Source organism: Lissotriton helveticus, chromosome 1_1, assembly GCF_964261635.1.
Source record: "Lissotriton helveticus chromosome 1_1, aLisHel1.1, whole genome shotgun sequence".
Lineage (NCBI taxonomy): Eukaryota > Metazoa > Chordata > Amphibia > Caudata > Salamandridae > Lissotriton > Lissotriton helveticus.
This window is the reverse complement of record NC_136057.1, coordinates 1,148,863,065-1,148,886,813: the sequence shown is the minus strand read 5'-3', so window position 1 is coordinate 1,148,886,813 and position 23,749 is coordinate 1,148,863,065.

The following is a 23,749-nucleotide window of genomic DNA, read 5'->3' as shown; positions in this document are numbered from 1 at the left end:
TCCTTTTAATTATATCCCCCTTTCTTTTTTCACCTCTTGTGTCTCGATTCTACCGAGACACAAGATGGCGGACTCTCCGGACTGTTTAGAATGTTGACAGACACCCGACAGCCAATTAGCTTTCCGCTCGTGCACTCCCGTAGCGCACCCGGTGCGCTCCCCGGTACGCGTACCCGTGAGCGCTCGGAGCGCGACTATAAATATATATGTGTTTTTGAAGTTAATTTTCAAAAAAATCACTGGAGCAATTTTCAGCAAATATAGCAAAGGCACATCTGCGTACTAGTCCCTACAATTTTGCCAAGTTTGCCGTAATTCCGTTCAGCGGTTCGGGCTGTAGACTTGTCAGACCATCCTACGGAAATTAACATGGGGAAAACACGTTTTGGGAACCCCCTTTTTCTCAGGCCCCACTTCACGAATCCCCCCGAAATTTTCAGGGAAGGAGCGCAGCGGAGCTGGCCAAAATTTTGGAAAATTACACACAAATTCCTCAACCGGCGCCAGAGTTATTCCCAATGTTGCGGATTTCCTATGGTAGCCAATCCTAACTATAACTACCTACTGGCGACCGCCAGTAGGTGATATATATATATATATGAAGCTCACCTACCTTCGCAAAGGCAAAAGAATAGACCGCACTCTCGTGGCAGAAGTTATACGGGTTTATTTACCGAATTCCGTAACGGAAAACCGGACGCGTTTCGGCATCGCGCCTTTTTTGAACTTTTACCGCACAACAACACATTGTTCATCATTAAATAATAAAGTTACAAACAGCTCAAATAGTGGAACTACATCATTTCCGGTAAATTCATAAACATCGAAAATGTACTTCAATTCATTCAGTTCTATGGCGGCCATCTTATCATGTGCATTAAATGTATATACACCACTTAAAGAGGACCAATTCAAATCGTTGTTAAATCAATAAACAAAGGGGAAGCAAATTTATTGAGCCCTGGATATATATAAATATATATATATATGTTACCTACTGGCGGTCGCCAGTAGGCAGTTATAGTTAGGACCTAGTTACATAGGAAAATCGCAACATTCTATTCCCAATAACTTTGGTGCCGGTTGACGAATCTTTGCGAAATTTTCAAAACTTATGGCCCACTTTGGTCCGCTCCTATCTTGAAAGTTTCGGGTTGATTCGGCAAGCAAGGCCGAGAAAAAAGGGGGGTCCCAAAACGTGTTTTCTCCATGCAATTTTCCATACTAAACTTTAGACACGGCTACAGCCAGAACTGCTGAACGGAATTACACCAAATTTGGCAAAAAGCTAGCCCTTGGTTCAGAAAGAGCCCTTTTTGGTTAAATGGTGTAAATCCATTCAGTAGTGTTTTAAATATTAATGGAAAAAGAAATATATATATCTAGGCGGAGCCTAACCACTCGTCTCATTGTAACATCTGATTGGCTGAAAGCACTTCATCCAAGAAGTGTTGGCAGCCATCTTGGGACCAATATACATGATAGCAGCTCATTAAAAAGCATTGCAGTTAATAGAAGGTTTTAAGGCTTTAGTTACATTATAAATCATTTGTTGATGGTACCATACTCATTTTACGAATTGTGGTGTGTTCTAAAGTGATTTTACCATGTGAAAAAGCCTTCTGCTGGGATATCATGAATAATGTTTGAGAGAAAACTATTTTCTCATGCTTTTCCCACAGAGGTTTGGAAGGTGATCTATAAGCTAAACTGAGAGCATATTTTCTGTAAATTCACATTATCTATCTATGTCATGTGGGAATGAAGTCTGACATTCTCAGTAAAACAAGTACATCCAACAAGGTCAGAGACTGTCAGTTGATTCCTCTGTGTTCTACGGCAGCTTCCCAGAGTGTTCTATAGAACAACTAGAGTGCTAACAGTCCTACTTATGACAAACGTATTGCACACCTGAAGCCATCTTGATTGGAATAAAGTGGTAACTCTTAAAACATTTAATTTAAAAAGGAACAAATTGAGGGTGTTCATTTTGCCATAGAAAGTATTAGTGCTGCAGAAAGAAAAATTAGGGCACATATTGACTTCTCAAATCCTCTTCTATTTAATTAAGAAATTCTGACATGCAGACTGAAACATGCACTTTGAATACCAGCAGCAGACTTCCCTGGTGAGCAGTAGCTTTACTAAAGTGATCTAATGAGCAACTAGAGTGCTAACATTCCGAATTTATGGCAAATGTGTGACACATCTAAATGCCTTCTTGATGGAATCAAAGTAAAAAAACTGAAAGTATTTCCTTCTGAGGAGACTGCAGTAAATGAGGAAATTAGGAAACTTCATAACAAATAAGGGCCAGATGTAGGTAAATCTATTTTACCAACTCATAAATACCGAATTTTACCGATTCGGTATTTATGAATCGGTAAAATAGAAGCAGGGAGATGTAGGTACATCCAGATGTTTTTTTACCGAATCGGTAAAAATCGGTATTTACCGATTCGGTAAATACCGACCGGTAATGCCCATTCATTCCTATGGGCTTTGAAGCCCATAGGAATGCATGGGCATTACCGATTCGGTATTTACCGAATCGGTAAATACCGAATGTCACAAGGGTGCAGGGGGTGTCACTTTGACACCCTCTGGCACCCCCAAAAGAGGCTCGGGTGCCATGTGGCAGGCATACCTGCCCTAAGGGCAGGTCTGCCTGTCATATGGCATAGGTGTGCATGCACACATGTGCATGCACACCGGAATCGGTATTTTACCATCAAATTGAATTTGATGGTAAAATACCGATTCTGTAAGGCTTGTGGGACTCAGTAAAGTCCCACCTACATCTCAAAATTACCGAATCGGTAAAAATACCGATTCGGTAATTTACAGAATCGGTAAATTTACCGATCGGTAAATTTACCGATTCTGTAATATTTTGCCCACTACATCTCAAATTCCTTTTACCGGTCGGTAACGGCCGAATTCGGCCATTACCGACCGGTAAAAGCCTACCTACATCTGGCCCTAAGTCCCCCAAGATGGCCACCAGAGACAAAAGAGCCCAAATGTAGCACAAATATCATCTAGATGTACCCCACGTATAGCTCAATGACAGAATGTCCCAAAGTGTTCTTAAGAACAAGTAGAGCGCTTACTGTCTTACTTATGACAAAAGTATGGCACACCTGAAGCCATCTTGATTGGAATAAACTGGTAACACTTAAAACATTTAATTTAAAAAGGAACACAATGAGGGGGTTCATTTTGCCATGGAAATTATAATTAGTGCTAAAAAATTCTGACATGCAGACTGAAACATGCACTTTGAATACCAGCAGCAGACTTCCCTGGTGAGCAGTAGCTTTACTACAGTGATCTAATGTGCAACTAGAGTGCTAACATTCAGAATCTATGGCAAATGTGTGACATATCTGGATACCTTCTTGATGGAATCAAAGTAAAAAACTGAAAGCATTTCCTACTGAGGAGACTGCAGTAAATGAGGAAATTAGGAAATTTCATAACAAATAAATCTCCCATGATGGCCACCAGAGAAAAAAAGAGCCCAAATGTAGCACAAATATCACCCAGATGTAGCCCACATGTAGCCCAATGACAGAAGTGTGCAAAACACTTTGGGGCTCATTAGGGTGGCGGACGGACGCCACCCTAGAGGAGGAGGGACCGTCCGCAGGGGCAGCGGCGGTCCCTCCAGTGCAATTAGGATGTGACCGCCAGCCTGGCGGTCACATCCTCAATATTTAACATTGCGGCGAGTGCTGCTTGAAGCAGCACCCGCCGCAAGGTTAAATATGCATGCTTAGTATTTGCATGCACAAAGCGGCAGGCACCGCGCGGTGCCTGCCGCTTCGTGTGCGCAAATGCAGGGGGGTACCATAGGTACCCCCCATGTGCACCCCCCACTCTCCCATCACCCTGGGGGCCCGCAACGGGCCCCCAAAGAAATCACCGTATGCCTTTCCACGGCGGAGAATCCCCCGCGGAAAGGCACTGTTTTCCGCCATCCTAATATGGCTGGCGGTGTCTGATAGACACAGCCAGCCATGTTTGAGCTTTTCCGCCGCGGTCGGAAGGCGACCGCGGCGGAAAAGCTGCGGACCGATTTTGAGACCCACCGCCATCCTAATTTGGCGGTGGGTCTTTTGTGCCTCCCCGGCGGTGGCTTCCACCGGCCCGGAGGATGCGGGAAAACCACGATCCTAATGAGCCCCTTTATTTTTTGTGTTTTTGCAGTTTTCGATAGAGCAGACTTGTCAGGTATTGGAGTGCTTTACATGAACATTGGTTACATCACACAAAAACAAATTCCTTTTGGTTTTAGACATGGGGAGATTAAGTGATTTGACCGGAATCACAGAATGTTGAGCTGAAGCAGAAACTCCAACCTGGTTCCCCCGTTGCAAAGTCTGCAGCTCTGGAAGTAACACCAAATCCTCTCCCCTACGTGCAACATTTAATCAAGTGGTCAACTGGTTAAAAAAACAAAGATGACAAATAATTTAAAAGTGCTTTATTGCTATTTGAAAACTCAGAAAATATGTCCTCATTTTAGTTTTTTAGAGCACTGACCATAATTTTGATGCAAATAAGACCCTCTCATATATGTAATTTCTAAAGGAAATGCTCTAGGTATTAGAGTTTGATTACATCAAGATAACGGCAGGTGTTCCACACTTTTGTAATAAATTTAGAATGTTAGCAATCTAGTTGTTCATTAGGATACTGTTGGGAGGCAGAGGCAGGTAGGAGGGTGCAGAGGCAACAATTTGACCACACTGGGTGGGCAGGAGGGCCAGTGGCAGCACAGCAGACTATGGATGGCAGTGGAAAGGGGGGCAGGGACAGCACACCAACAATACAGGACTGGCAAGAGAGGCTGTGGCAATATAATAGACCATTGTGGGCAGAAATAGGAGGCAGTGGTAGTACAACCATACATGGAAACAGACCCAATTCAGCAGGAAACAACAAATGTTTTTAAGCCCAAATGGGCTTTATTTGATCTGTCTCCTGTCTACAATCTCCTCTTTTTTAATGTGCGTCAAAGGGGAAATTCAATACCCCAGTTTTTTTTCAAAATCTCCCTCTTACCAACTTCAAAATGTTAGCAAGTATGGAAGGCAGGAGTAATTGGGGTAAGGACATGGACTCGGATAACAGAGGACAGGAGGGACATGGAGAGGTGCACCAAACTGACCCTACAGGGCAGGCATCAGGGTTTTCAGCAGCACAATACACCACAATACACCACACAGGGCATGTGGGATGGGAGTGTAGCACAACAATCCATAGAAAGCAATAGGGAGGGGACAGGACCATGCACAAGTACAACGGAGAAAAGAGGGGAAAGAGGCAATGGAAGCTAGCTGACCATAATGGACAGGCAGGAGAGAACGCTGCAGCATAACGGACCATAAAAGGCAGGAGGGACGGATCATGGGCATTACAATGGAACATACAAGCCAGGAGGGAGGGAATAGGGGTCTGCACATGTAAACAGAGGGCTGGGGGCAAGGGGGCAGGGCAGGAGTAGCAAGATGACCATGGAGATCAGGCAGGATGGGCACTAGAGGCAAGACACACTATGGAAATCAACAGTGAGATGATAATGGCATACACACAGACCATGGAGGGAAGGTGGGAGAGGGTCAAGGGCAGCTAGCTGACCACACAGGGAAGGTGGGAGGGGCCGTGGCAGCACAGAAGACCATGCATGACAAGCGAGAGGGTTAGTGGCAGCACAATGGCTATGATGGGCAAGAAGGAGGGTGCAGGGGCATGCACAAAGGACCATGGAGAATAGAAGGGAGGGTCAGGACCTGGGCACAGACAAGAGAGTTCAGGGGAAGGGGCCTCGCAACAGACCACGCGGGGCAGGCAGGAGGAACAGTTGCAGCACAACAGACTAGGGAGGGCAGAAGGGTGTGGCAGTAAAATGGAACATGGGGACAGGCGGAAGGGGATAGGGGCATGGAATGTGGACAGGCAGGGTGGAGGTGGCAGGGACAGGTTACAGTCATTTGACAATGCTAGGCGGGTGGGAGGGGAGTGGCAGCTCAACGGAACACTCAGAGTGGATAGGAGTGGCAGGTCTATGGAACATGGTCGGCAAACAGGATGGAGCACGGGCATGCACACAGACATCGGAGGGCAGGGGGAAGGAGAATAGGGGCAGCAAGCTAAGCACAGTATCTAAGCAGGGGGTAAATGATGGGGCATAGAATTGGGCAATGGAGGGTAGGAGGAGTGAACTGGTACATCATGCTAAATGGAAGGCAGCGGGAGCACATCAGACCATGCATGGCAGGATGGAGGAGGCTAGTCCATGGATTCAGACAACAGAGGTTATGAAGGAGGTGGATGGGGCAGCAAGCTAACTGTTCAGAGAAGGCGGAAAGGCCAGTGGCAGATCAACAGCCACACAGGGCTGTAATAAGGGAGCAGGAACATGGACTTGAACAATAGATGGCTAGGAGGAGGGAAGGCAGGAGAAGCAAACTTAGGTGGGGGCAGCACAATGCCAGGCCCTGCTTCCAAGCCCCCACCCTCCATTGTGATATGCATCTTACTTAACTTTAAAAAAAACTAGGAATTTGCTGACAAAACCAAAGATAACAGGGATGATATAGTTAGACTCAGATTTTACTCATACACAACCAGGGAAATTCAGCAGGTATAGTTACCTGAGCTAACTATAACTTACTCCCCCCGCAATGTACTGCTAATGACCTCAGACATTCCATCATTCATGACATGGTCAGTTACATCACTCATGACATCACTCATGACATCTCAGGGATAGTGTGTGTATATTAACACCCCTTATTTTTCTTTTCTTTCGTGTACGAACCATCATAATATGCAACGTGCCCAGATTAATATGGCCGATAGACTTTCACTTTAAAGTGTAGTCCATTGTTTATGTTGATGTTTGCAATCCTAAGTATGTTTATTATGGATAATTCACATTGGCTGACATACAGGTATGGCGGTCACGGGGCAAGATATCCTGAAATTAAATTGTGTGCTTATTAACACTTGTTTTTTGTTCTTTATTGCATCAATTCCTGATTTTTCACGCGTGACCCGGCCAATATGGCCACCAGGTTTTTGGATTAAATTAATATGTAGTCCTTTGTTAATGTTGGCAACTTTAGGCTTTTGTATATTTAAATAAGGATGCTACAATGACGTATTTTATCGTTATCAAGGTTCGGACGAGCCAAAATGCGTGGATCATGTCCTTTGCAGATTAAATACTTCCAAACAACAACCTGAGTGCTGATTCTTTCCTTGTAGGAGTGAGAGGAGATTAAATGCATATATATTGAATTAAATGAAAAAAACACAAGTTTCAGGGAAATTATAGTTAGGAATCAGCATTTAAAAAACTTTAGAAATTCACTGAAAAAACCACAGGTTTCATGGACGTCATAGTTAGTTGGACATTTCACTCATACAAAGCAAGAGAAATTTGGCCATTATAGTTAGTTGTGCTAGCTATAACTTGCGCCCCCGCAATGCACTGCTGATGACATCACATATTACATGACTCATGACATGGTCAGCGACATCACTCATGACATCACTGATGACATCCCAAATGACATCACTGATGACATTATCCCCGTGATCATCTGATGCACCTCCTCACAACCTAAAATACAGACTACCATTCTCGAAACCATGGACACACCAATACTAGTACAGCTACAATATTCTGTGCACTATGCATGCAGACCTCTAACCAGCTACATACTATTAATAAGCTCTTCTAAATATCCAGTTAGTACCTATGCAGTCTAGGAATCCTTCTGTCTGTTCCATGCACTTCTCCAGTCACCCATCCAGCACTATGTACATATCCTATCACTCCACCAATACCTGAGCACTTATAAATTCAGCACGCACTTTCTTTGCAACACTGAAATTACTCCAGTTATTGGTCATATACATAAGGAATGACATAGTCACTAACACAAGTGCAGGTACAATATTTTATACACTATGCATGCACACCTCTAACCAGCTACAAACTATTGATATGCTCTTCTAAATACCCAGTTAGTACCTATGCAGTGTAGAAATCCTCCTGTCTGTCCCATGCATTTTTCCAATCACCCATCCAGCACTATCTACTTATCCTATTACTTCACCAATACTTAATCACTTATACATTCACTATACACTCTGTTTGTAATACTGTAATTATTCTAGTTACTAGTTATGGAATGGCCTAGCTACTAACACAAGTACAGCTATAATATGTTGTGCACTATCCAAGCAGACCTCTAACTAGCTACATACTATTGATACACTTTTCTAAATACCCAGTTAGTACTCATGCAGTGTAGGAATTGTCCAGTCTGTCCTATGCACTTCTTTAATCACTTATCTACCACTATCTACTTCTCCTATCACTCCACCAATACATAAGCACTTATAAATTAAGTGTTCACTCTGTTTGCAGCACTGTCATCATTCCAGTTACGAGTGGTATTCTTATAAAATGACCTGGGCACCAACACAAGTACACATAAAATATTCTCTGCATAATCCCTACAAATCTCTAAGCAGATACATACTATTGGTCCTCTCCATTAAATACTGAAGTAGTACCCATACAGCGTAGGATACCTCCTGTCAGTCTCATGAAATTCTTCAATCACCCATCCAGCACTATGTTCTTATTGTATCAGTATGCCAATACCTAAGCACTTATGGGGCAGATTTACAAGCACCAGTACGTCACTTTGTGTAACGTAGTTATGGCGCCAGACACTCCTTCATATTTACAAGGAGAGGAAAAGCCATCCTGCATGGTTTTTCCGCTCCTTGTAAATACGACCCCTTCATACACAAAACTTTGCGTTGAAGGGGCGTTACATAGGTGTTGCTGTGGGTGTTCCCACGCAACACCCATAGAACAAGACACATCTCCAAATTTATGAGAAATCGTAAATCTGGAGATGAGTGTGAATGCTGCGCCATCCTAGAGTTGGTGTAGCCAGGTACAACGAGGAGAATTGTTTTCGTTTCTCCTAATTTTTTCCTCAGTATACATTGAAAGAGGAAAATGCCTTTACTGATTGTTTTTCCTGCACAAAACAAATCTCCGCACAACACAGACATCCTTGCACCATGGTCAAGGGTGCCTGTGTCACCATAGCGCTGCAGTCTTTGCAGCAGTGCAGAGGGAAGCACAGAGTTGCAACATATTCATGTACATGTGCCACATCCCTGTGCTTCGGAAGTGCCACAGTGCAGTGCAGCTAAAGAGCTTGCAGTGTCATGCTGCAGTACTTCCTCATAAATCTTCACCTATAAATTCACCATACTATACTAATGCATTCTTTCAGTCAATCATTCTGTATACATATATTCAGCCAAACTTTCACACATTACCTTGCAAGTATAGTTCTTTCTTTAACCAGATAAGGTAGTTCTGATAAGAACTTTTGTTTCTTTTATATTTTTTGTAAGTTTTGTTTAACAATTTGTATTTTTTTTGGTGTTTTTTCAAAAAATGAACAAACAAAAGAATGGATAAAACAGGAAACTTTTGGAATTACTTATCTTTCCAAAAACTAAAACAAAAAAATTAACACCAATGGTTGCGTTACGCAGCACAAATTGCATCCACCGACTGCTCACCGAAGCATATAAGTTTCTTACACTTCACGCAGAAAGGCGAGAAAGGCAAATTCTGGCCTAATGTCCATTGCAGGTGTTCCTGAGGACGCTCCAGACGTACTTGCCACAGCAGGTGAGGGGTTCAAAGCAGCTCGCCTCATTTCCTCCCGAGCAAGATTGAGAGGATGTGTGGTCCGTAAATGCTTGTACATAGAAGCAGTGCCACAAGAGTATTTTCTTTTACTGCTGCCTGACAGGACTCGGTCACAAATTTTGCACGTCACTTTTCTCGCATTTACTTTCTTCTCTCCAGGTGGAAAAGTGAAGAATTTACACACGACAGATTCCGGCCTCGGGGACGTGGTACATCTTGCAAGAATTTTTCTTCAGAAGATACTTCCTCCTGCTGCTGCTGCTGTCCAGATGCCATTTTGTTGGATATTTTTTGAAAAACACCCAAAAAAACAAGCAAAAAGGGTTCTTGTAGGAAAAGAGATGTCTCTCTAAAGATGCTCCAACAAGAATGATTAAAATGGATGGGGTACTTCAATAGTTACTGTGGGAAATGTTATGAACCAATGAAATCTTTTTTTTTGAGGTCACATGGGATCCATGCACTCTGCGCTCTCGAAGCACTATTTAAAAATAATATAAGTTTATTATGAGTACAAATGTATTATTTTTATTGAGAATATAATTTTTTTATGAATAGCTTAGATAATCTCTTGCCCTAATATGTATATTAAAGACACATACATATCATTTTAGAACATAAACATTTTTGCGGGAGTCGCGCACCCAGCGTGCCCCAGCACGTATATGACGTTACACGGGACCCCCCACCGCGCAAGCATCACGTACTGTAATGCGCATGTGTCGCGAATGTGTGGGAGCAGGAATCGCGGACTGGTCACATACCAATCGTGCACATCACATAATATTAAATGTATATGATATAACTGAAAAACATGCAGCCGTCGCACACCGTACGTGGATCCTTCATGACTTTTCTAAAATGGCGGCTAGAATCCGCGCACCCACCGTGATGTGTACACATTGGGTGCACAACCCCGAAAAAGTTTTGGAAAACAAGAAAATAATATAAATATATTAAAATAAAAAAATGTAAACAAAAATAGAAAACAGTTTTTCAGTTTAAATATTTTTTTTGCAATTTGCAGAAAAATAGATAATGTTATGTAAGGAATAACATTTTTTATAAATAAACAGTTAAAAAACTGAAGAAAATCAGTACAAAAAAAGGTATAACTACTTTTACACTTAAAAATGTGCATCTAAAAAAACCTTTGAAATTCACTGAAAAAAACATAGGTTTTAGAGATGTTATAGTTAGAAATTAGCATTGAAAAAACCTTAAAAATTCACAGAAAAAAACATAGGTTTCAGGGGTGTTATAGTTAGCTGGAAATTTCACTCGTACAACACCATAGAAATTCCTCTGTTATAGTTAGATCTGCTAACTATAACTCACGCACCCGCAATGCACTGCTAATGATGTCACATATTACATAATTCATGACATGGTCAGTGACATCACTGATGACATCACTGATGACATCTCAACAACAGAATCACTTATACATGCAGTCACTCATTAATAGAACACTATCAAATGCACTTATACACATATATAAATATTGACACATTAGCAGTCATCTTCGTTGGTTATGGAGTCACTTACATTTACTCACACAGTTATACACACAACACCTCATTTATTCAAACACATAGTAACTCATAGTTAATATGTTAAAAAATCACCATTACAATTATACTCTCATTCATATAGTTACTCTCACAATCACTGACTCTTACATATACTTATATATATACAGCAACTCTCACATACAATGCCTTTTATTGTTTTACTTTGTTGAAGATGTACAACTAAATATATATTCACTCACCAACACACAAATAAATACACTCAGTCACCCAAACAACTGTTTCCACATGCACTCTTAAACCTATACACCTAGTCAAATCAACCATTCATACATCTATGCATAGAGTTACACACACCCCATCCAACCTCACATAAACTCAGTGTCCCATACAAATACTCACCCAACTAATCAATAACTAATATACAGTCATGTAGTTAGTGACCAACTGATGCAGCATGTTATACATCAACAGAGACAGTGATCTACACATTCACAGTTTAGTTACTAATCCATGTATTAAGTAAGACACTTTTAATTACTCACTTAAACAGACAGTCAGACAGCTACTAAATCATCCATCCAGACAGTTATATATCCACTCAATCTTCAATACAGATTGGTATATATATAACACATATTTAAATTTCAAACTAAGCCACAGTCACTGGATGATGTCATCAGTGATGTCATTAGAGATGTCATCAGTGATGTCACTGACCATGTCATGAATGATGTAGTCTGTGACATCCTCAGCAGTGCATTGTGGGTGCTCGAGTTATAGTTAGCAGAACTAACTATAACGGAGGACTTTCTAATGGTTTTGTACTAGTGAAATGTCCAGCTAACTATAACACCCCCGAAACCTAGTTTTTTCTGTGAATTTCTAAGATTTTTTGAATCTTAATTTCTAACTATAACGTCTCCGAAACCTATGGTTTTTTCACTGAATTTCAAAGCATTCTCAAATGCTAATTTCTAACTATAACGTCTCTGAAATCTATGTTTTTTTCAGTGAATAGATATATATAAATATATATAAATGTATATATATATATATACACACATGTATAAATAGACACACAATGGTAATGTGTTAGAATTAATATTCATATTTATTTTATTACTAAATAGATATCATGTTTTACTATGGAGTATGTATTTTGTGTGTAACTCTTTTAATTTCTACCACCATCTCCTATTTGGTTGTGAATAGAGTAGGAGTAGTAAATGTTAACTCCTCAGTGCCTTCCCCAAAATGGTTTAGATTGAAGTGGGAATAGTAAATGTTATCTCTTTAGTGTCCATCACCTTCCCAAAAATGGTTTAGATTGGAGTGGGAATAGCAAATGTCACCACTTTAGTGTCCAGCACCTTCCCCAAAATGGTTTAGATAAGAGTGGGAATAGTAAATTTGACCTGTTTAGTGTCCAATACCTTGCCCAAAATAGGCTATGTTGTACTAGGAATAGGTAATGTGGCAGCTTTAGTGTTTAACACCTTCCACAAAATGGTTTTGATTGGAGTGGGAATAGTAAATGTTACCCTTTCAGTGTCTAATACCGTTGTTAAAATGGTTTTGTATGCAGTAGGAGTAGTTAATGTGATTTAATTATTAGTGTACAAGATAAATAAATCACATGGAAGTCTTTTGTGCATTTATAATATACCATATGTATATTGAGATTTGTTTTTATTATAATAAAGGTACATAACACAGTTTGCAATTTTCATTTTTCCCCCTCATATTTATTATGCATATTTAGATATTTTTAAATAAGCAATTATACTTATCTTTAAACAGTTTTCTGTAATGTTTTCCTTTTTTTATACATTAATACAGTATTTTAAAATACTTTGTAATCATATTTCTTAAATAATTTGTTTAGTATAATTTAATTAATTTATAATTTACAATGTTCACATATTTTAAAAAAAAATTGTTTACATGTTTATTATTTTTGAAACATTTTCACATTGTAAAAAAAGTTAGCATTTATTTACATATTTCTATTTTTCTTTATACCTCTACTTTCTATTTTGTAGTTTGTCTCATATTTTGGTTATTTTCCTGAAAGGGGGCTGCAGTGAGGTGCTGCTGTTTGTCAGAACAGGTAAGACCTTTTTTAAGGTTTTTTTACGGTTTAGAGGGCGGGAATATAAGGGAGAGTTGTGAACTTTATTATAGTTCTGTTTTTTGTTTTGTAGAATTTGTTGTAATATTGTTTACTAGTGTGTTTGCCTAGGTGTAGGTAGTTTGTAGTAATATATCAGTATGTTATATTATATTATCTTATGTGCTTTTTAATGAGGAGGCGTGATGTATATGCTATTTTTTAAGTTACTATTTTTTGCAGGTGAGTATTGTGTTTTACTTTGCAGGTTTTCCGTTTCTAATGTCTTTTAAGGAGATTTGGAGTTAATTTTTTTTAAAAAAGGAAATCCAATTAGGCTTGCAGTAAACCAAAAATGTTCAGCTTTATTTTCTTCTTTCTGTTTTCCATGAGGGTTTCTGTTTTTTTTAAACACTTTCCCAGGATTTTTGGCTCATAAAGACTTTGGACTGCTTAAATGGATCTGTATAACACAAATTTAGTTTTGGATTTTTTTGGTGTCTCTTGTAATTTCTTTTTTCATTTTTGGTGGGTTATACTTTTTGATTACATAGATACATAATAGGATTTGCAGCTCCAGAACATTAAGGGCCTCATTTGGATGTCGGTCAGAAAAAAACTGGCCGCTGGTCGGAGGCTTTTCGACGACACCACTGATTTGCCTTCTGACGACGTAATAACAATATAGGGATCGGAAGTCAAACCAGCCGGTCATTCTAGCTGGCTTCCAATGGGCTCTAGTAACCCGTTGGCCAACCGAAAATGCAACATAATTCCTACGGATGGCGTTTCTGTCATTGGGATTATGGTATTGGTTTTGGACAGGCATTTCATGGCTGGCTTACTGACATGAAAAGGCTGTCGGAAAACAACTTTGAGGGCCTTCAGCAGGGCCCCCTTCTCCCTGCGGTTTCCAGTTGGGCCAAGGGGGCAACTATAGTGCCCCCCTATAAATCTTCGAATCATGTGGCTTACTGTGAGTGCCTGCCACTGGCACAGGGATTCACACCAACACCCATTTCTCTATTGGAGCTTGTGCGGCGGGCAGAACCTGCCCACAGCACAAGCTCCCATAGAGAAATGGAACTTTGTGACTGCATCATGTGCAGTCAAATCCTAATATGGTTGTCGGAACTGCTGACCTAAGGTAGGTCAGCTCCTACACCGAAATGGTGTCTGGCGGACTCACGTCCGCCCAACATCATAATTAGGGCCTAAGTACTATTACGTAAAACTTCTGGGTGTGAAATGTTATATTTTGTGAATTATGACAGTTTTATGTGATTGATATTTGGTACAATATTTATTATATGTGACAATAATTGCTATAATACATTTCATGTCTTAAGTGATGTTTGTGATCGGTGAGATTCATGTCTTTAGTATCATTAAGATATATAATATTTTTATTCCATCAGTCTTATTTGAACGTATAGTTTTATTTAGTTTTTGGTTGACGTTAAAAATAATATGTATATTATTAATTTAAAAATAATTTTGTTTGTTTGGGTTATTATTTATTTAATAATAGCATTTGGCTATTGGTTCTAAATAATGTATATATGTTTGTTGTTTATAAAGAGTTTTACATTACATTGTAGCATGTCATACATTCTAATGGTTTCTTTGCTCATTTTTGGTTTAATTTGGTTTACTGATTGTTCTATTTGTAGTTATTGATAGCTTTGTTCTTTTTGTTGTACTTCTATAAATGTATAAATTGTAGGTTGGGTTCTGCCTAGTGTGGATTGGAAGGCATTGTGTCGTCCTTCCACTTTGTTGTTTGTTACGGCTTCCTGTGCAATGATGCTGACAGACATTCCACCATGGTATTTGGAATTTGAGTAGGCACCTATGTTCAAAGCAATGCAGTCTGCCAACCAAAACGTCTTAAAAGAAATTAATTAGGGGGCTTAGTTTGTGTTTGTTTTGTCGATTGAAAGAACATTCTATAAGTAAATTGTAGTGGTTAGCTACCTTTGTGACAGGTGCATTATTTTTTTAATTTCAAAGGCAAATTACCTGTTTATACCATACTTTACACTTAGGGCCTGATTACAAGATCAGAGGTCTGTATACTGGCCCGTCGATGCTGCCGCCAGGAGAACCCCGCTATGCCTGCGGTGTGCAGACCGCTGCATTAAGAGTGGACTGCCATGCTGGTGGTCCAAGGTCAGCGGTCCCATGGCAATGACATGGCTCGGCCTTTCAGATAGGTTGCAGCTGATGCTGCCGTGGTGCAGTCCCTATAGCATGTCAGTGCATTGTGTGCCATGCATCATATTGTGCGTAGCACACACTTCACGTATGACAGTACATGGAGAGGGAGGCACATGTGCCTGTATGCACTAGCCTGTTTGGGGCCCCTTCCTTCTCTGTCCACCATCCTTTTCATGGCAGGGATCCTACCATTGAATGGCTGCCAAAAAGGGAAGTCCAAATCCCGACGTCAGTGCCTGTCTTGGCACCGCTGCCATTCAGCACCTCCTTCGACTCCACAACACCGTCTGGATCATCGATCCTGCTAGTGTTGTGTCAGGCAAGTGGCAGTCTGACTGCCAAACTTGTAATCAGGCTGTCGGACCGCCTAAGGTGTAGTGATTGATCTTCCACCACGGGTATGGCCATCTCAAGACCTCTGTACTCGTAATCAGTACCTAAGTGCAGATTGTTGGAGATGGCTCCATAGTGTTTGATTGAAATGGTAGCTACAGCCCTGTATGGCTGTGTGTGGTTAAAGTTTTAAAGTGATTTGAATCTTGGCTTGTTCAAAATCAATTATTATTTTATGTGTACAGTAGTTGTTTGTTTCAATTTTAATGTGGTTTAATAGTTTGTACTAAGTGCTACTTTGTGTTACTTGAGTCCAAAACCCCTTAAATAACAGAAGACAAGAGGCTTTTGGCAAAACAGGAACAGCTTGTTAAATTAAACATTACGGCCGGGAGAATAGTTACAAGCACAAGGTCTGAAGACTGTGTCAGTTACAAACAGTGTGTGTCCTTCTTTTATACAAAACATTGCGGGTTCTAAAAGTTTCCAGCATACCATATATGATGAGGAATGTTTGTTTGCTGCCATTGCAGTCATAAATTAATTGTCTAATGGTTACCAGAGGTTGGTCATAACCTTGCGTGGGCACAGTGTGGGCTGTGGATAAGGTATCCAGATGTCTGGTATGAGGAGTGCATGTTCACTGCATGAGCTAAGTCCTGATTGGCTATGTCGTGTAGTTCCTACAAATCTATATAGGATCTGTGCATTTAGACAAAATAAATTAAGGGATTGGTGTCCAGAATGATTCCAGACACCCCCTAAGGATATGTTAGTATGTAGACAAGATAGCTCACAGTGCCACTATGAGCCCCTCTTACCAAGGAGCGAATAGTTTCTGTCAACTATCGAACATGACAACCCTGACCCCTCAGGAATCGTGGAAACAGTACAGAACCTTTTGCCTAGTCAATTGTGCTCATGGGTGTCCGTGGGGGGGGGGGGGAAGGAAAGGTTGCTTGCCCCCCCCCGGATCTCTGGTCTGGTGCGCGCCGTACTGTTGCAGCCATCCAAAATGTTGGTTATGTCTGAGATGGCACTTTACATGGTCATATAACAACAATAAGTGACCTTTGGATGACACAACCTGGGCACTTGATTGCCAGGCTACTCCGTATGATATCCCCGGAGCTCAGGGTGGCACTTTTGTGACTGACTACAAGAAGGATAAGGGCTGGCTACTACAGAAAGTGAATAGTTCTCTGTGTGCCTTGTTTAGTTTCTTTGCCCGCTGCTCCCTTAAGCATCCCGGAGAACAGGGAAAGGAAAGGGAATGGAAGTGTAAATGTGAATGGCAGGTCAGAAAAAGCAGCTACGGCTACCCATAATTGACGCCCATCAGCCCATCATATAGTACAGCCTGCCTGCTGGAGGGCGTCTCGTGGTAGGTGCTACTTTTGAACAAGCGCAATTTAAACTCAGCTCAGTTCATCGACCTTGGAAGCATCAACGTCTGAGTTCTCCAAACTGAGATTACGTTTGTATGAGACGTATAGATACCATTCCTTCTTTGTGGAGAAGTGTGGCTCACTGGTTAGAGGAGGCAGACCTGGAAGCAGAGGTCAGCCCGGGACCAGGGTTCAATTCCCGGCTCGGCGGGGTCTTAAATCCTAAAATGTCCATGGACTCGACAATTCTCGCTCCGGTGCCTACTCGATTCACGGGTTCACACTCTGTGACTCTGGGCAATAGCTTGCTTAATCTCCACAACGGCCCCTCGCGGAGGGATGCCTGGCTTTCACCTTGCGGATACCCTGCCGGGGTTATCTCACAGGGGAATACCAGGACGGGTTCCCTAAGCAAGCGCTTAGAAACCGCTCGGTGATTTGCGCTATATAAATTCCTGTACATTTACATTTACATTTACTGCTTTTCCACTGTTTTGTCAATGGATGTTTAGTGTATTAATACACTAAGCATCCTGCCTTTAGTTTTGCCTTTTGCGACACCGCTGGTTTACAGTTTTTGCAGGCATACACCGCACACTTCCCCCACTTGCAATAACCTTCGGTTCACCTTAAGCCAAAGTTTTACACAAATGTAATGAAGCCCTCAGGTGCTCCCATTAACATCAATTAACAAGTTGTTGTGACAAAGCTTTGCAGGAACCAGACCAGCGACGCCACATCAACAGCAGGCAGACACAGCACACCTCTTACTACACTTTCTGTACCATCCTCCTCTCCCATCTGTGGTTTGTTCCTCACCCACTTCCTTCCAATATGGCCATATCTCCTCACACAACGTAAAGTACTTTCTCTAACATCCTCCACTTTCCTGTACCTTTTCTCTCTCTTAAAACCTTTTTTTTTTTTAAATGAACAAAATAAATCAAGTTCTCCTTTGTTCCACCTCTCACCTCAACTTTAGCAGGCATACACAAATGTACATAACACCCTAACAAATTAAATAACATCTACAATATAAAAATAACGTTGCACACTTTACCGCAAAAACATATTTCCAAATATTTTCTATATGTTTCATGGTGTACTTCGCTAAACTATTCTGTATAGATCAAACCATGCGCGTAATGTAATGATGTGCAGGAGGCTAACATTAAGCCGGTGTTACATATTGGCCACTCCCCAGTAACACCATTTGTAAAAAAGTTTGCAACTTCTTTTGCAATGTGCTGGTGAAAACAGCTAATTTTTACTTACATCAGAACTGTAATATTAGCACCTGCATGGAGCTTAAATTATGCTGGTGTCTGCTGAGACGTTTAGCATTCTCTTTATGTTTATCTACTATAAACATTATCGGCACGTTAGTTTGGGACTCCTTTTAGGTTATTATAGTCAATCACATGATTTGTAAAGCGCACTACTTACCCGCGAGGGTCTCAAGGTGCTGAGGGAGAGGAGGGGGGTTGCCTCTACTGGTCGAATAGCCAGGTCTTGAGTCGTCTCCTGAAGGTCAGCAGGTCTTGGGTCTGTCGTAGGTTGAGGGAAGGGTGTTCCAGATCTTGGTGGCGCTGTGGTAGAAGGATCTGCCTCCGGTGGTGCTTCTCTGGATGCGCGGGACGGTGGCCATGTAGAGGTCGGCAGAGCGGAGGTGGCGGTTGGGAACGTAAAAGGAGAGTCAACTGTTGAGGTAGGCTGGGCCGGTCTTGTGGAGTGCCTTGTGTGCGTGGATCAGGAGTTTGAAGGAGATTCTCTTGTTGACGGGGAGCCAGTGTATGTTTTTCATTTGGGGGGTGATGTGGTTGTGGCACAATAAAGCTAAAATCTAGACAAAAATGAGCCCTCAAACCGTTACGCTACAATGCCACTGCAATGCTGCACCAGTAATAGCTACACCAATGACCAACATATTAAAAATCACTAAAATTACTATGCTCACGTTATCATACTCTCACTAACCCAGTAACTATCTCACTCTCAGTAACAGACTAACTCACTAACTCACACACTACCTAACTACCTCTCTAACTCTCGCTCTCTCACTAACTAACTCTCTCTCTCACTATATCACACTAATTCTCACACTAACAAAAACATTCACTCTCACTATCCATACCTAACTAACACACTCCCTAAAACTCTGGTGGCTCTAGAGAGCAATTGCGAAGCAAGAAGGTAAAGGTGAAGGCGAAGCAATGAGGAGCCGGGCCTAGCCGAGAGAAGCTGGGAGACGCTGGGAGACGCTCGAGGAGCCCAAGGAGCTCAGCCAAGCAGAACAGCAGCAGAGCAGCACAGCGGTAGCGGAGCTAAACCAAGCGGAACAGCGGCATCAGTAGCGGCACCGGGTGCCCGGCATCTAGAATCCTGTATCCTACACCTAGCGCAGCAGAGGTAAGCAGCGGTAAGAGGTGGAGGTGGGGGTAAGGGAGAGAAAGGGTAGCTCTGCGGCCATCGGCCCACACCCCCGCCTTGCATTGCCTTGCCTCGTATTGCCGTCAAAAGCGCTTAGTGGGACCTAGAGGATTTTAGTGGGACCCGGAGGTGGGTTAACTTAGCAGGCCACTTCTGCTTTTTTGTTTATGTGTCTCTGCATCATCCGCCCAGCACCCTCTGCTTACTGCACCGGTCATTTTTCTCATCACCACACGCCAGCAGCATAAAAGGTAAAGTGCAAGTGCAAAGTTTAAAAGAAGCTTAAGCCCTTTGCTGTTAGGCCTTTTCCCCTCCTGAGCTAAGCCTTTTTTTGGCTATTTGGGGTAATGCGCGCTTAGGCCCCTGTAACGTTTTGACCACATAAGTTATCCATGACAATTTTGCGTCCTTTTCTTCCAACATCATGGGGATTCTAAAGGTACCCTGGGTTTGTGGATTCCCTTGGAGGGGTCCCAGAAATTAAGCAAAATACAGTAACATTTTTGTTTTTTTCAGAAAAATTGGAAAAATGGGCTGCAAATGAAAGCCTCTGGTTTTTTCCCTGCAAATGTTATTAAAAAAGGATTTGTGGGGCTGAAATCACCATGTTCCCAGATTTTAGGGAATGACAGTCTTTTGTCAGAGAACCAACATTTTTCACACAGTTTTGGCATTTTTTTGGGACATAGCCTATATTTGCTATTTTTAGTGCTTTCAACCTTCTTCCAGTTAATGGTAAAAATGAGTATGAAAGCAATAATGGATCCTGGAAAACTATACATTTTAGAAAAGTAGACAGAATTCTGAAAGGGGTCATTTGTTTAAATCCATGAAGGTTTCTTTATAGAAACTAACAGTTAAATATTGGAAAAATTGAAAAATAGTTGAAAAAAACAGCCTTTTGTGTCAACGTTTTCTCCTGTAACTTCTTGAAATTATGACATCTCTTTGAAAGCAATATACCATTACATTTGCTGGACGTTCCTGATTGTGGGGATATATGGGACTTGTAGGTTCACCAAGAACCCGACGAACCCAGAGCCAAAAACTGAGCAGCCACTTGCAATGGTATTTTGTACCGGGTATAGAGCAATTATTCTTGGAAAATGCATACATGGAAAAATCGGTATGAAAGACACCTAAGTATTTCAGAAATAGGTACAAATTATAGAGTTTAGAAACAGTACATATTTGCACATTTTCAAAAATGGGAATACTCATACTAGCATGAGAATTATTGATCAATTTTCAAAATGACTTCTTTTTTACACAATGTCTTTCATTTGGAAGGGAGAAATTAATGTAAACTCAATAGGTAATACCAGATGATTTACAAATCTGAATTACCCTAAGTCTCCCGATAAAAAGAAACTGTACCTCATTTGTGTGGGTCGGCCTTGGGCCTGCGACAGGAAAGGGCGCAAAACGCAACGTGTCCACACCTCAATCTTGCACTGAAAAATGACCCTTTTTTGGCAGATTGCCTAGCTGTAGTTTTTGTACCCTCACTCTGCCGGCACCTAGGGAAACCTAGCAAACCTATACATTTTTGAAAACTAGACACCCAAGGGAATCCAGGATCGGGTGACTTGATTGCCTCTGACTAGGTTCTGTTACCCAGAAACCCGTGCAAACCGAAAAAATTGTCAAAAAAAACAAAATTTTCCTACATTTCTGTGGTGGAAAGTTCTGGAATCTGCGTGTATCCACAAATTTCCTTCCACCCATCGTTCCCCAAAGTCTTCCGAGAAAAATGGTACCACACTTGTGTGGGGCGGCTAGTGCCTGCGACTGGTAATGGCGCCAAACGCAACGTGGTCACTCGTCAATTTCGCAGTTAAAAATGACCCTTTTTTGGCAAAGTGCCTAGCTGTAGTTTTTTAACCCTAGCTCTGCCGGCACCTAGGGAAATCTAGCAAACCTATACATTTTTGAAAACTAGACACCCAGGGAAATCCAGGATGGGGTGACTTGACTGCCTCCCACCAGGGTTATGTTACCCAGAATCCCTTGCAAACCTAAAAAATTGTCATAAAAAACACTTTTTTCCCACATTTCTGTTGTGGAAAGTTCTGGAATCTGCGTAGATCCACAAATTTCCACCCACCCCGCGTTCCCCAAAGTCTTCTGAGAAAAATGGTACCTCACTTGTGTGGGTCCGCCTAGTGCCTGCGACAGGAAACGGCGCAAAACACAACATGGTCACACCTCAATTTGGCAGTGAAAAATTGCCCTTTTTTGGCAAAGTGCCTAGCTGTAGTTTGTGAACCCTAGCTCTGCGGGTACCTAAAGAAACCTACAAAACACACACATTTCTGGACAGTAGACACCCGGGGGCTTCCAAGGATCCCCCAATGTCCCCTTACCCAGAATCCCTTGCAAACCTCAATTTTAGCTGAAAAAATCAGTTTTTTCACACATTTTTGTGTGGTAAAGTGTGGCATCACCGTACTCACACAAATTTCCTACCACCCATCATTCCCCCAGGTCTCCCGATAAAAATGGAGCCTCACTTTTTTTAGGAGGCCAATGTACCCGGACAGGCAAGGGCCCAAAACGTAGTGAGGCGACTTCAAAATTGCCTATGTCAAAACCACATGCTTTTGCAAGGGGGGTCACTTGGAATTTTGGCCCCGTGCTCGATGGCCATCTAGTGAAACCTACCAAACCCACACATTTCTGGAAAGTAGACACCCGGGGGCTTCCAAGGAGGTATGGCTTGCGTGGATCCCCCAACGTCCCCTTACCCACAATCCCTTGCAAACCTCAATCGTAGCTGAAAACATCAGTTTTTTTCACACCCTTTTGTGTGGGAAAGTATGGCATTACAGGGCTCACCCAAATTTCCTACCACCTAGCATTCCCCCAGGTCTCCAGATAAAAATGGTGCCTCACTTCTGTGGGAGGCCCAAGTACCCGCGACAGGCAAGGGCCCACAACGTAGTGAGGCTACTTCAAAATTGCCTATGTCAAAACCACCTGCTTTTGCAAGGGGGGTCACCTAAATTTTTGGCCCCGTGCTCGACGGCCATCTAGGGAAACCTACCAAACCCAAACATTTCTGAATAGTAGACACCCAGGGGTTTCCAAGGAGGTATGACTTACATGGATCCCCTAACGTCCCCTTACCCAGAATCCCTTGCAAACCTCAATTTTAGCTGAAAAAGTCAGTTTTTCACACATTTCTGTGTGGGAAAGTGTGGCATCAATGGGCTCACACAAATTTCCTACCACCCAGCGTTCCTCCAGGTCTCCCGATAAAAATGGGGCCTCACTTGTGTGGGAGGCCCAAGTACCCGCGACAGGCAAGGGCCCAAAACATTTTTTGATAGGCAATGTCGATGATGCCTCAAAATGTTTTGGGCCCTTGCCTGTCTCACTATACCAGCAGGAAGTCTTGCAGCCCCAGGCTGCAGCCCAGATGCCTCTTGCCACACTATCGGCACATCAATGTCCTCCTCTAACACAGGCACTTCATCCGTACCAAGGGTATCTTCATCTGCACTTAGAGTATCTTCATCATCAGATGATGCCATGTGGAGAGAAAACTCACTGCCTGAGTCTTCCCCTCCCACCTCTGCCTCAGAATCAGAGTCAGTCAGCTGTAATCCGGCAGCTAGCCATTATCCTTACTAAGAAAGGAGACTGCACAAACAAGTCAACAACCAACAGTGTGCAAAGTAAGTTAAAAAAATGTGTGCCTTTATCACAAAGATCTATATACTGATAAAATATACAATTCACTTGCAAGGGACAGCTACACTCACCAGAACCTACTCTGCAAAGACACAGAAAATAGTCAACGATATCCCACTAGAAGAAGTAAAAAGAAATAAGCACAAATGCAAAACATTTTTTAGACACTCAAAAAACAGAAACCAAACATACTGGTATTATTACACACTTTGCAAAAACACATTTACATTGAAATTGTACAAAAAAGGTCTCTTACCAAACACATGCAACT